This window comes from Triticum aestivum, chromosome 1A (genome assembly GCF_018294505.1).
Source record: "Triticum aestivum cultivar Chinese Spring chromosome 1A, IWGSC CS RefSeq v2.1, whole genome shotgun sequence".
Lineage (NCBI taxonomy): Eukaryota > Viridiplantae > Streptophyta > Magnoliopsida > Poales > Poaceae > Triticum > Triticum aestivum.
The window spans coordinates 94,616,060-94,626,344 of record NC_057794.1 but is presented as its reverse complement, the minus strand read 5'-3'; positions in this window follow the sequence as shown (position 1 = coordinate 94,626,344).

The window sequence follows — 10,285 nt, the reverse complement described above, 5'->3', positions numbered from 1 at the left end:
ATTGTATGGAGTGGCGTGATGTAGGAGGCATCACCCCTCCTCGTGGTCCCCGTCTGCCACCGTTTGTGGGACCAAGGCCACATCCGAGTCCCTATGGTCCGCAAGCTCCACAGGACCGTCTGTTCCCAGATGATCATGTTCCGCTTCCAGGTTTTGGTGGTGACTTTTATGAGGATTACTACGGAGCCGTCTGAGCTAGTAGTAGTTTCACTAGTACTGTAATAGTTGTATTCTCCACAGTCCTGCGTGACCGTGGGATACGACTTGGTGTGTATCACGCTCCGGAGGTGTAGAAAAATAATGTATAGGAGCTTGGAATGCCTCCGATGAGATGTAATGTCTTTCACCGTAGTTGTACTCTAGCCTGGGCTTGTACTAAACTATGTACGGTGTGTATGACCAATGGTATATATATGGCAGTTTCTATATTACCATGTCGTGCAATGAACATCTCAGCATTCCATGTTATCCATTACATTCTGCACTTCCTTGCCAAGATTGTGCCATCCTTGTCTAAACCATTGTCTTGTTTTTCCTAGGATGGTCAACACCCGCAGCAACCCTGCTGCCCCGGAGCAGGGGGAAGCCAGTGCAGCTAGGGGTGAGAATCTGCCTCACCCGCCTTCTCTGGCCGAAGTTATGCTGGAGGCAGAAAGAAACAAGCGTGAGACTAACCGCTTGCTGGAGCGGATTGAGCAGAACACTGCACGTCATCAGCGAAACGACTTGGTGTCAATCAATGACTTTATCAAGTTGTACCCACCAAAGTTTAATCATTCCGTCGAGCCCCTCGACGCGGATGACTGGCTTCGCAGCATCACCCACAAGCTACGTTCTGCCAACATAGCCGAAGCTGATAAGGTTACCTATGCTGCCTATCACCTCGAAGGCCCTGCTAGCCTTTGGTGGGAAAACTTTGAGGCTATGCGCCCGGTCGGCCAAATCACTACTTGGGCTGAATTCAGTGAGGCTTTCCGTGAGCATCACATCCCGGAAGGTCTCATGGATCGTAAGAGGGAAGAGTTCTGCAATTTCACCCAAGGCAGACTGACTGTGGATGCTTATAGTCGTGAGTTTGGAAATCTGGCACGTTATGCTCCTGAAGAGGTATCCACCGATGCTAAGAAGCAGGCAAGGTTCCGCAAGGGACTTAGCCCCGAGCTTCGCCGCGATCTTCGTCTGCACGAGTGCACCTCCTTCCAGAAGTTGGTCAATAAAGCCATCAGTGCTGAGACAGGCCAGACTGACTATGACGCTTCACGCAAGCACTCTCGTGATTTTGGTTCTTCATCCGGCTCTGGATCTCAGAAGCGCCGGGTGTGGATTCCAAGCACAGCGCTGCCACCCAGGTTCATTCCGAGGCCATCCTTTGAGGCGCCTCGCCCCAACCAGCAGTTTGCACCGCCTAAGCCCTATGGTGGCCCCGCTGCTAATGCTGCTCCACGCCCCAATGTTGTGACATGTTTCAAGTGTGGAGAGCCGGGTCACTACAGTCGAGAGTGTCCCCAGAACAACAACCCCAACCAGTCTGGAAAGTCCGTTGGCCGTGGTAAGCCAGCGGGAAAGACATTCTACGCCAAGCCAGCCACCACTACACGTGGCCATGTCAACTATGTCTCAGCTGAGGAGGCTCATGATGATCCTAACGTCGTCCTTGGTATGCTCCTTGTTAATTGCCATCCGGCATCTGTTCTTTTCGATACTGGAGCATCTCATTCATTCATATCTGAGAGCTATGCTCGATTGCATAACACGACATTCTGTGACATGCCCACTACCATGGAAATTCAAACCCTGGCTCTAGATGGCAAACTTCTAGAGTAAGCCATGGGAATGAAATTCTTGTCGATAGACTTGTCTTCCTTGCATCTTTAATAGCTCTCAAGTCCTCGGACATAAACATCATCTTGGGTATGGACTGGATGTCAGCCCATTATGCTAAGATTGATTGCTCTACTAGAACTGTTCAACTTACTCACCCATCGGGCAAGACAGTCAATGTCTTAACTCGAGTGGCCAAGCGCCAGCTTTACTCCCTAAATGCCAACCCCCTTCCAGACCTTGAAGATATTCCGGTAGTCCGAGACTTCCCGGATGTCTTTCCAGAAGAACTGCCAGGTGTTCCACCTGACAGGGATGTCGAGTTCGTGATAGACCTTGTTCCAGGAACCGTCCCAATTTCTAGAAGACCCTATAAGATGGCACCCTTAGAACTAGCCGAGCTTAAGAACCAACTCAATGAGTCCTTGAAAAAGGGTTTCATCCGTCCTAGTTCTTCTCCTTGGGCTTGCCCCGTCCTCTTCGTCAAGAAGAAGGATGGAACGGATCGGATGGTTGTAGATTACCGACCTGTCAACTTGGTCACTCTCAAGAACAAGTATCCGCTTCCCAGGATCAACGATCTGTATGATCAGCTCGCTGGATCCTCAGTCTTTTCCAAGATGGATTTGAGGTTGGGCTACCATCAAATCAAAATCAAAAACGGGGACATTCCCAAAGCGGCCTTTGTTACTCGCTATGGCCAATACGAGTACACCGTTATGTCCTTCGGTTTAACCAATGCCCCAGCCACCTTCTCTCGGTTAATGAACTCGGTCTTCATGGAGTATTTGGATAAATTCGTCGTAGTATACCTCGATGATATACTCATCTACTCCAAGAGCGAGGAAGAACATGTCGAACATCTAAGGTTGGTATTGACGAAACTTTGAGAGCATTGCCTTTATGCCAAATTCTCCAAGTGTGAATTTTGGTTGCCAGAAGTGACCTATCTAGGCCATGTAATCTCTGGTAAGGGTATTGCTGTCAATCCCGAGCGAGTTCAAGCTGTCCTTGATTGGACTCCACCTGAGACGGTCAAGCAAGTTCGGAGCTTCCTTGGCTTAGCGAGCTATTGTCGCCGCTTCGTCGAGAATTTCTCCAAGGTTGCTAAACCTCTAACTGAACTCCTCAAGAAAGATAAAAAGTTCGAGTGGACCCCACAGTGCGAGTTCAGCTTTCAGGAACTGAAAAGACGCCTGACATCTGCTCCTGTACTGGTACCACCAGATTTCTCCAAGGACTTTATTATCTATTGCGACGCCTCGCGACAAGGACTAGGTTGCATACTCATTCAAGATCGTCAGGTAATTGCCTATGCTTCACGGCAATTACACCCCCATGAGGAAACTATCCCACACATGATCTAGAGCTTGCAGCGGTAGTCCATGCACTTAAAACTTGGCGACATTACCTTCTCGGTAATCGTTGCGAGATCTTCACTGATCACCAAAGTCTGAAATATATCTTCACCCAACTGGATTTGAATCTCAGGCAAAGACGTTGGGTGGAGTTGATCTCGGATTACGACTTAGGGATAACTTACACCCCGGGCAAAGCCAATGTCATGGCTGATGCGCTAAGTCGTAAATCTTGTTGTAACAACCTAATGTTACAACAAAGTCAACCACTTCTCCACGAGGAATTTCGTAAGCTTAACCTTCACATTGTTCCTCAAGGATTCCTATCCACCCTGGTGGCAAAACCTACCCTTACGGATCAGATCATCAAGGCACAGAAGGTAGATCCGGGAATCTCCCGTATTAAGAGAAACATTAAGAAAGGAGTCATGAATTGTTTCTCCGTTGATGATCAAGGTGTCGTATACTTTGGAAACCATTTAGTGGTTCCCAAAGCACGAAACCTGAGGCGGCTGATCCTTAAGGAAGCTCATGAATCGCCTCTCGCCATTCATCCCGGTAGTACTAAAATGTATCGTGACCTACGACAGAGGTTTTGTTGGACTAGGATGAAGAGAGAAATTGCTCAATACATTGCTAGTTGCAACGTCTGTCGTCGTGTTAAAGCAGAACATCAACGGCCTGCTGGCACCCTTCAACCTTTGGCTATTCCTGAATGGAAATGGGATAAAATCAGTATGGATTTCATTACTGGGTTTCCCAGGACCAAGAGAGGGAATAATGCTATCTTCGTCGTGATCGATCGTCTTTCCAAAGTAGCCCACTTCCTACCTGTTCGTGAGAGTATCACCGCTAGCCAGCTAGCTGACCTATACATCTCCCGAACAGTGTCTCTTCATGGTGTCCCATTGGAAATTAACTCAGACCGTGGGAGTCTCTTCACCTCTCGATTTTGGGAAAGTTTCCAAAATGCTATGGGAACTCGTCTCTCTTTTAGCACCGCCTTCCACCCCCAATCAAGTGGTCAAGTAGAGCGAGTAAATCAAATCCTGGAGGATATGCTCCGAGCTTCTGTCATCTCATTCGGAATGGATTGGGAGAAATGCCTTCCATTCGCGGAGTTCGCTTATAACAATAGTTATCAAGCTAGCTTGGGCAAAGCTCCTTTCGAAGTTCTCTATGGACGAAAATGTTGAACGCCTCTTAACTGGTCAGAAACCGGGGAAAGACAACTCTTTGGCCCGGATATGATTCAGGAAGCAGAAGAGCAGGTTCGCGTTATTCGTGAGAAATTGAAAACAGCCCAATCTCGTCAAAAGAGCCAATATGACCGTAAACATAAGCTCATGACTTATGAAGTCGGCGAGAAGGCTTACCTTCGGGTTACTCCGTTAAAGGGAACCCATCGTTTCGGTATCAAAGGCAAATTGGCTCCTCGTTACATTGGACCCTTTCGCATTCTTGCCAAACGAGGAGAAGTTGCCTACCAATTGGAACTACCTCCGCATCTTTCCAGAGTTCACGATGTCTTCCACGTTTCTCAACTCAGGCGTTGCTTCGCGGATCCTATCCGTGGAGTGGACCACGAAACGCTTGATCTACAAGATAATCTCTCATATCGGGAATATCCCGTTCGTATCCTTGATCAAGCCGAGCGTACCACTCGACGCCATAACATCAAGTTTCTTAAGGTTCAATGGTCACACCACTCTGAAAAAGAAGCCACTTGGGAAAGGGAGGATCGTCTTCGACTTGAGTACCCCACCTTCTTCCCAACGGATCCTAAATCTCGGGACGAGATTCTTTTGAGTGGGGGTGAGTTGTCACACCCTAGCTAGTTCATGCATTAGAGTGTTGCATCATGTTTATTTTCCCAGAAAACTGAAATGGGGATGACAGAACCCCCAGCACCCACTGGAACAACTAGGGTTTACTAAAAACTTTTTCAATGAACCTGAAATGCCCTTCTAAAAAGTCCACCCTTTTTGCTTTGGGTTAAAACCTTTGACAAAAATGGTGCACACTTTTCTAGGACATCATAAGGTCATTGGATTAATTCATTACTAATTGCATTTGGGCAATTTAAATCCTATAAATATTTTAAAATGCCCAAATAATCCTGAAAGTAATTTTAGGCTGTTGAGAATATTTTCAAATGTGCCTCTGAATATTTTCAGGGTTTTCCTAAATGAAATAGTATTTTTACTATTTCAAAACACAAAATAGAATAAATAAAAAACAGAAAAAAGAGAGAGAAAGGAAACTAACCTGACAAAGACACCAGCCGGCCCACCTGGTGGCCCAACACTGTGCTGGCCCGCGCCAGCCAGCTGCTTCGTCCCCGCCAGGCAGGCAGGGAGGTGACGCCGGCGAGCGTGAGCTCGCCAGCGCGTCAGCTGCTTGCCTCCCTCACCCCTGGACACCTGGGCGAGCTCCACATCATCGCCCCGACCCCGCAGACACATCGCTCACTCCTCTGCCTCTCTCCCTCGCCCTCTCCCACCATGGCCGACGCCCCTGCCGCCGCACCGTCGACGCAGCCGCGTCCGTCGTCGTCCCCGCGCCGCGTCACCGTGTCCACGAGCTCCGCCGTCGTCGACTACGTCGAGCAGGCTGGGCCCCGAGCGCTCGCCCGCTCTAGAGTCGCCCCGACCCCGTCTTCCCCAACTCCGGCCACCGGAGATCCCATTCGCCTTCACCGCAGCACCAGCTCGTCCCCGACCTCGTTGTCTGCCTCGACGTGACCCCCGTGAGCTTAGCTACCTCCCCATCCTCTCCATTTGCTTTCTCGAGCACCGCATCGACCGCACCAAACTCGGCCGCACCCACCGCCGCCACCGCATGTCGCCGTCGTGGCCACAGCCACGTTAGCTCACAACCGAGCACATCATCACCTTCACCACACTCACAGGAGCCCGTAGCACCCCCGCATGCTCCTCGCCGTGCCTCCTAGCGGCTAGTTCGACCTCGCCCGAACTCCGGCAGCCGCAACGCTCGTCGCCGGCGTCGTTTCCGGCGACCCTAAGCCCAACCTTTGCCACCACTCGACGCGGCTTGCTCCCAGCTACGCGTAGGAGGTCTCCGCCGTCCATTTGGTCGTCGGAGTGCAAAACCCGCACTGCCCCGCCGCGTCTGGCATCGCCGGCGGCTAAACGCCGGCGGGTTTGACTCCGCTGACCCAGTTTGACCCCCCCAGGGTCACTGATGTGTGGGCTGTGCCCCTGTTTAATTCAGAATTAGATTAGTTAACGCTAATTACTTTAGTTAATAGGTTGACTCACTGACATGTGGGCCCAGGCCCTAACTAACCTAGTTTAGTGCTAACGTAACACTCACTAACTCTGTTAGTTAGTTGTTACACTGACAGACGGGGCCCACCGGTCATGTTTGACTTGGGCTGGCGCCTTTGACTTGCTGACATCACCCTGATGCAATGCTGACGCAATAACTAAATTACTGGAATTATTCTTATACAGGAAATTCCAGAAAATATGACAAACTTCAAAAATTCATAACTTTTAATCTGTAACTCCAAATGCAAAGATTTATATATGAAATTTGATCAGAAAAATTCAATCTTTCCATCTGTAATGGTTTAATGCATGAAAAAACACTTTAACCTTGTTGTTAGGTGAAACAAGCTAATACACTTATAATGCTTAAGAACATAAGCTTCCATTTGAATCTTTGATTCAAATGGACCCAAACCAACTTGTTTCACATTGCATTAGGCAGGACACCTCTTATTGCCATGTCATAGCATGCATCATATTGTTACATATTGCCATGTGATGATTGTGTTCTGTGGTGACTTTCGTGGTAGGTTCTACCTCTGAGGATATTTCCGAGTATCCAGCTAAAGGGCAGTACCCTACTACTACCCCATCAGGCAAGCAGCCCCATTGATCATATCAATACAATCCCATGTTCTTGCTTCTGCTCTCATTTACTGCATTAAGACAACAACGTTTCAAACTGCTGTGTGCTGCGGTAGTTGAACCGTTATCCTCTGCATGACCTGTCATTGCCACGGTAACTAGATGAAACCCACTAGCATGTGTAGGAGTTGATTGAGCCATGTATGTGTTTCCTACCTTGCTATGCCTGCTATGCTTAGAGTTGTGTCAGGTCTGGTTCATCTGCGTGATGGGCTAGAGTGAAATGATTACGTCTGTAATGTGAGGGATGTGTTAAACATGATTTGGTAAAGGTATCAATGAGAGGCCATGTAGGAGTACATGGTGGGTTGTTTCATTGAGGTCGTCCTAAGAACTGAGATCTGTATGTGTGATTCAAGAATCAGTTACTACCATACATTGGGCCCGAAACCAATGGACCCTCTCGGCTTCTTAATCACCTGAGTACTCTATCCAGGAGTTGCAATTAGTTTCTGGTGTTTGTAGGTTATGTATTGGCGGCCGTGCGTAGCGCTGACCCTAGGGGTGGGCTATGATGCGGTAGAAACACCGTGGCACGGTGTACCGAGTCACCCGTTTGGTTTCTCAGGGAACCCTGTTCACATCGTTCGGGGCTGTATGTGGAAACCTCGGCCGGACTCCCTGCAGATGGAACCTGGATAGGCGATAAACCTGGACTAGAGAATTGAGTGTTTAGGTGTCAGGACCCCGATTCCAAGTCACATCGATCTAGCCGGTTACACCTCATATCACTTTGTGGCCTCACGCATGGTATTCCCACGGGTGTCGCCTTACCATGGCCCAGGACCGTTTGTGCCTTTTGGCTCACATATATGACAGTGTTTCTAGCAACCATATGACAGAGAACCCGGGCCGACATGGCTAGTCGTGAACCCAAAGCGGCACCAACCTATGGGGACATGCATACATGAATCCCATCGAGCATGTCGGTCAGCAGCGTGTGAATCCGGGTTGTAGCACTGGGCTAACAGGACTCCGGGAACCCGGGCTGTAGCAGGCTAGGCAGGACTCCGGATGTCACCGCGTGACATTTCCCCGAAGGGACGGACACTGGAATGAATGAAACACATGCCAGCTAGTCAAGTGTCCTGAGCAGTAGTGGTGGGCTAGCAGGACTCCGGTGAACCGGGCTGTAGCGGACTACTATGGCTCATGGAAGCACTAGACTACATTTCCCCATAAGAGAGGCTGCCAAGGATAAACAACTAGATTGTCGGATCCCACACATACCAAGCATTTCAATCATACACACAATATGCTCGATATGTGTAAATACAACATGGCATCACAACATAACTCTACGACTCAAGTACTTATTCATTAGGCTTTGAGGAGCAAGATATTACAAACATGGGTATCATGACCCAACAATCATAGCATACAAATCAAAGCACATGCGGAAGCTTAACATGTCTGAGTACAGACATCTACAAATGGAAAAGGCTAAGAAGCCTGACTATCTACCAGATCCTGCCGAGGGCACAAGATCGTAGCTGAGGTATCAAGCTAAATGTCTAAGTCCACGCGAAACTACTAGCGATACTGAAGTCTCTCTGCAAAACATAAATTAAGCAAACGTGAGTACAAAAGTACTCAGCAAGACTTACACCAGAACTAGCTACATATGCATCGGTATCAACAAAGGGGGTGGTGGAGTTTAACTCAGCAAGCCAGCTTTGACTCGGTGGCTATCTTAAACTACGACTGCAAGTAACTCTTTTGAGGTGGCGCACACGAGTCCACATATTCACCAATCAATACACCACTATGGATCTGCTCCCATCTACCTATGAGAACGCCATCCATATCACTCACGCTTATCTTGCACATTTTAGAGTATCCACTTTCACTTGTCTATGAACTGTTATAGGCAACCCAGAAGTCCTTTACCACGGACGCGGCTATTCAAATAGTTTTATACCCTGCAAGGGTGTACTTCATCACACACGTTTCCACCACTTAGCGTCTGCACATGACATGTGCTCGACAGACTTCAAGCAAAAGCCGACGTGGGTGTAGACCACGACCTGACTAACCGCACAAGTTCCTAGTCCAGGTTTATCGCCTATTCGGGTTCCATCCGCAAGGAAATCCGGCCGGGTGTCCTCAACGGCCCCAAACGATGTGTACAGGGTCCCGAGACGCCAAACGGGCGCCCGGCATACCCGGCCACGGTGTATCTACCGCATCATAGCTGACCCCTAGGGTCAGCGCTACGCACGGCCGCCAACACATAACCTATAAACACCAGAAACTATTTGCAACTCCTGGACAAAGGACGAGAGGGGTCAGTAAGTCGAGCGGGGTCATATTTCAGGGCCCAATGTGTGGTAGTAGCTGGTTCATCGATCAAAAACATTGAACTCAGTTCCTAAGGATGGCTTCAATGAAACAACCCACCATGTACTCCTACATGGCCTCTCATCGATACCTTTACCAAATCATGTTCACACACTTAGCTCTCAACAGTAGGACATGTTCACACACCTCTGATTCATCCCCGGTGAATCAGACCTGACACCACTCTATGCAATAGCAGGCATGACAAACGAGCATGAATGAGTAGGCACATCAGGGCTCAAACAACTCCTACTCATGCTAGTGGGTTTCATCTATTTACTGTGGCAATGACAGGTCATGCAGAGGAAAGGGGTTCAATTACCGCAGCATGTAACAGTTGAATCGTTGTTGTCCTAATGCAGTAAAAGAGAGCAGGAGCGAGAGAGTGGGATTGTATCGGAATGAACAAGGGGGTTTTGCTTGCCTAACACTTCCGAAGATAGTATAGTTCTCCATCGGTGTCATCGATCACATCATCGGAGCAACGTCTACTAAGAGGGGACAATTACTGGCAACAGAGAGGAAACACAATCAATGCAATGCAACAATAAGATGCATGAATGTGACATGGCAATATGCTGTGATTTGAGCTAATGCAGCTAGCAATGATTTAAATGGAGTTGGTTTGAACACTAGATTCAAATTTGAACTCCACATGAGGCATTTCAAATACCATTGATTCAAATTGTCATATATAGTGGATGTAGGTTGTTCAAACATGCATGAGAATGCCATAAAAAGATTCTTCATATTTTTCTGATAATTTTTCCTATATAAATTATTTCATTTGGAGTTACGGTTGAATTTCTATGATTTTTGGAAGTTTAG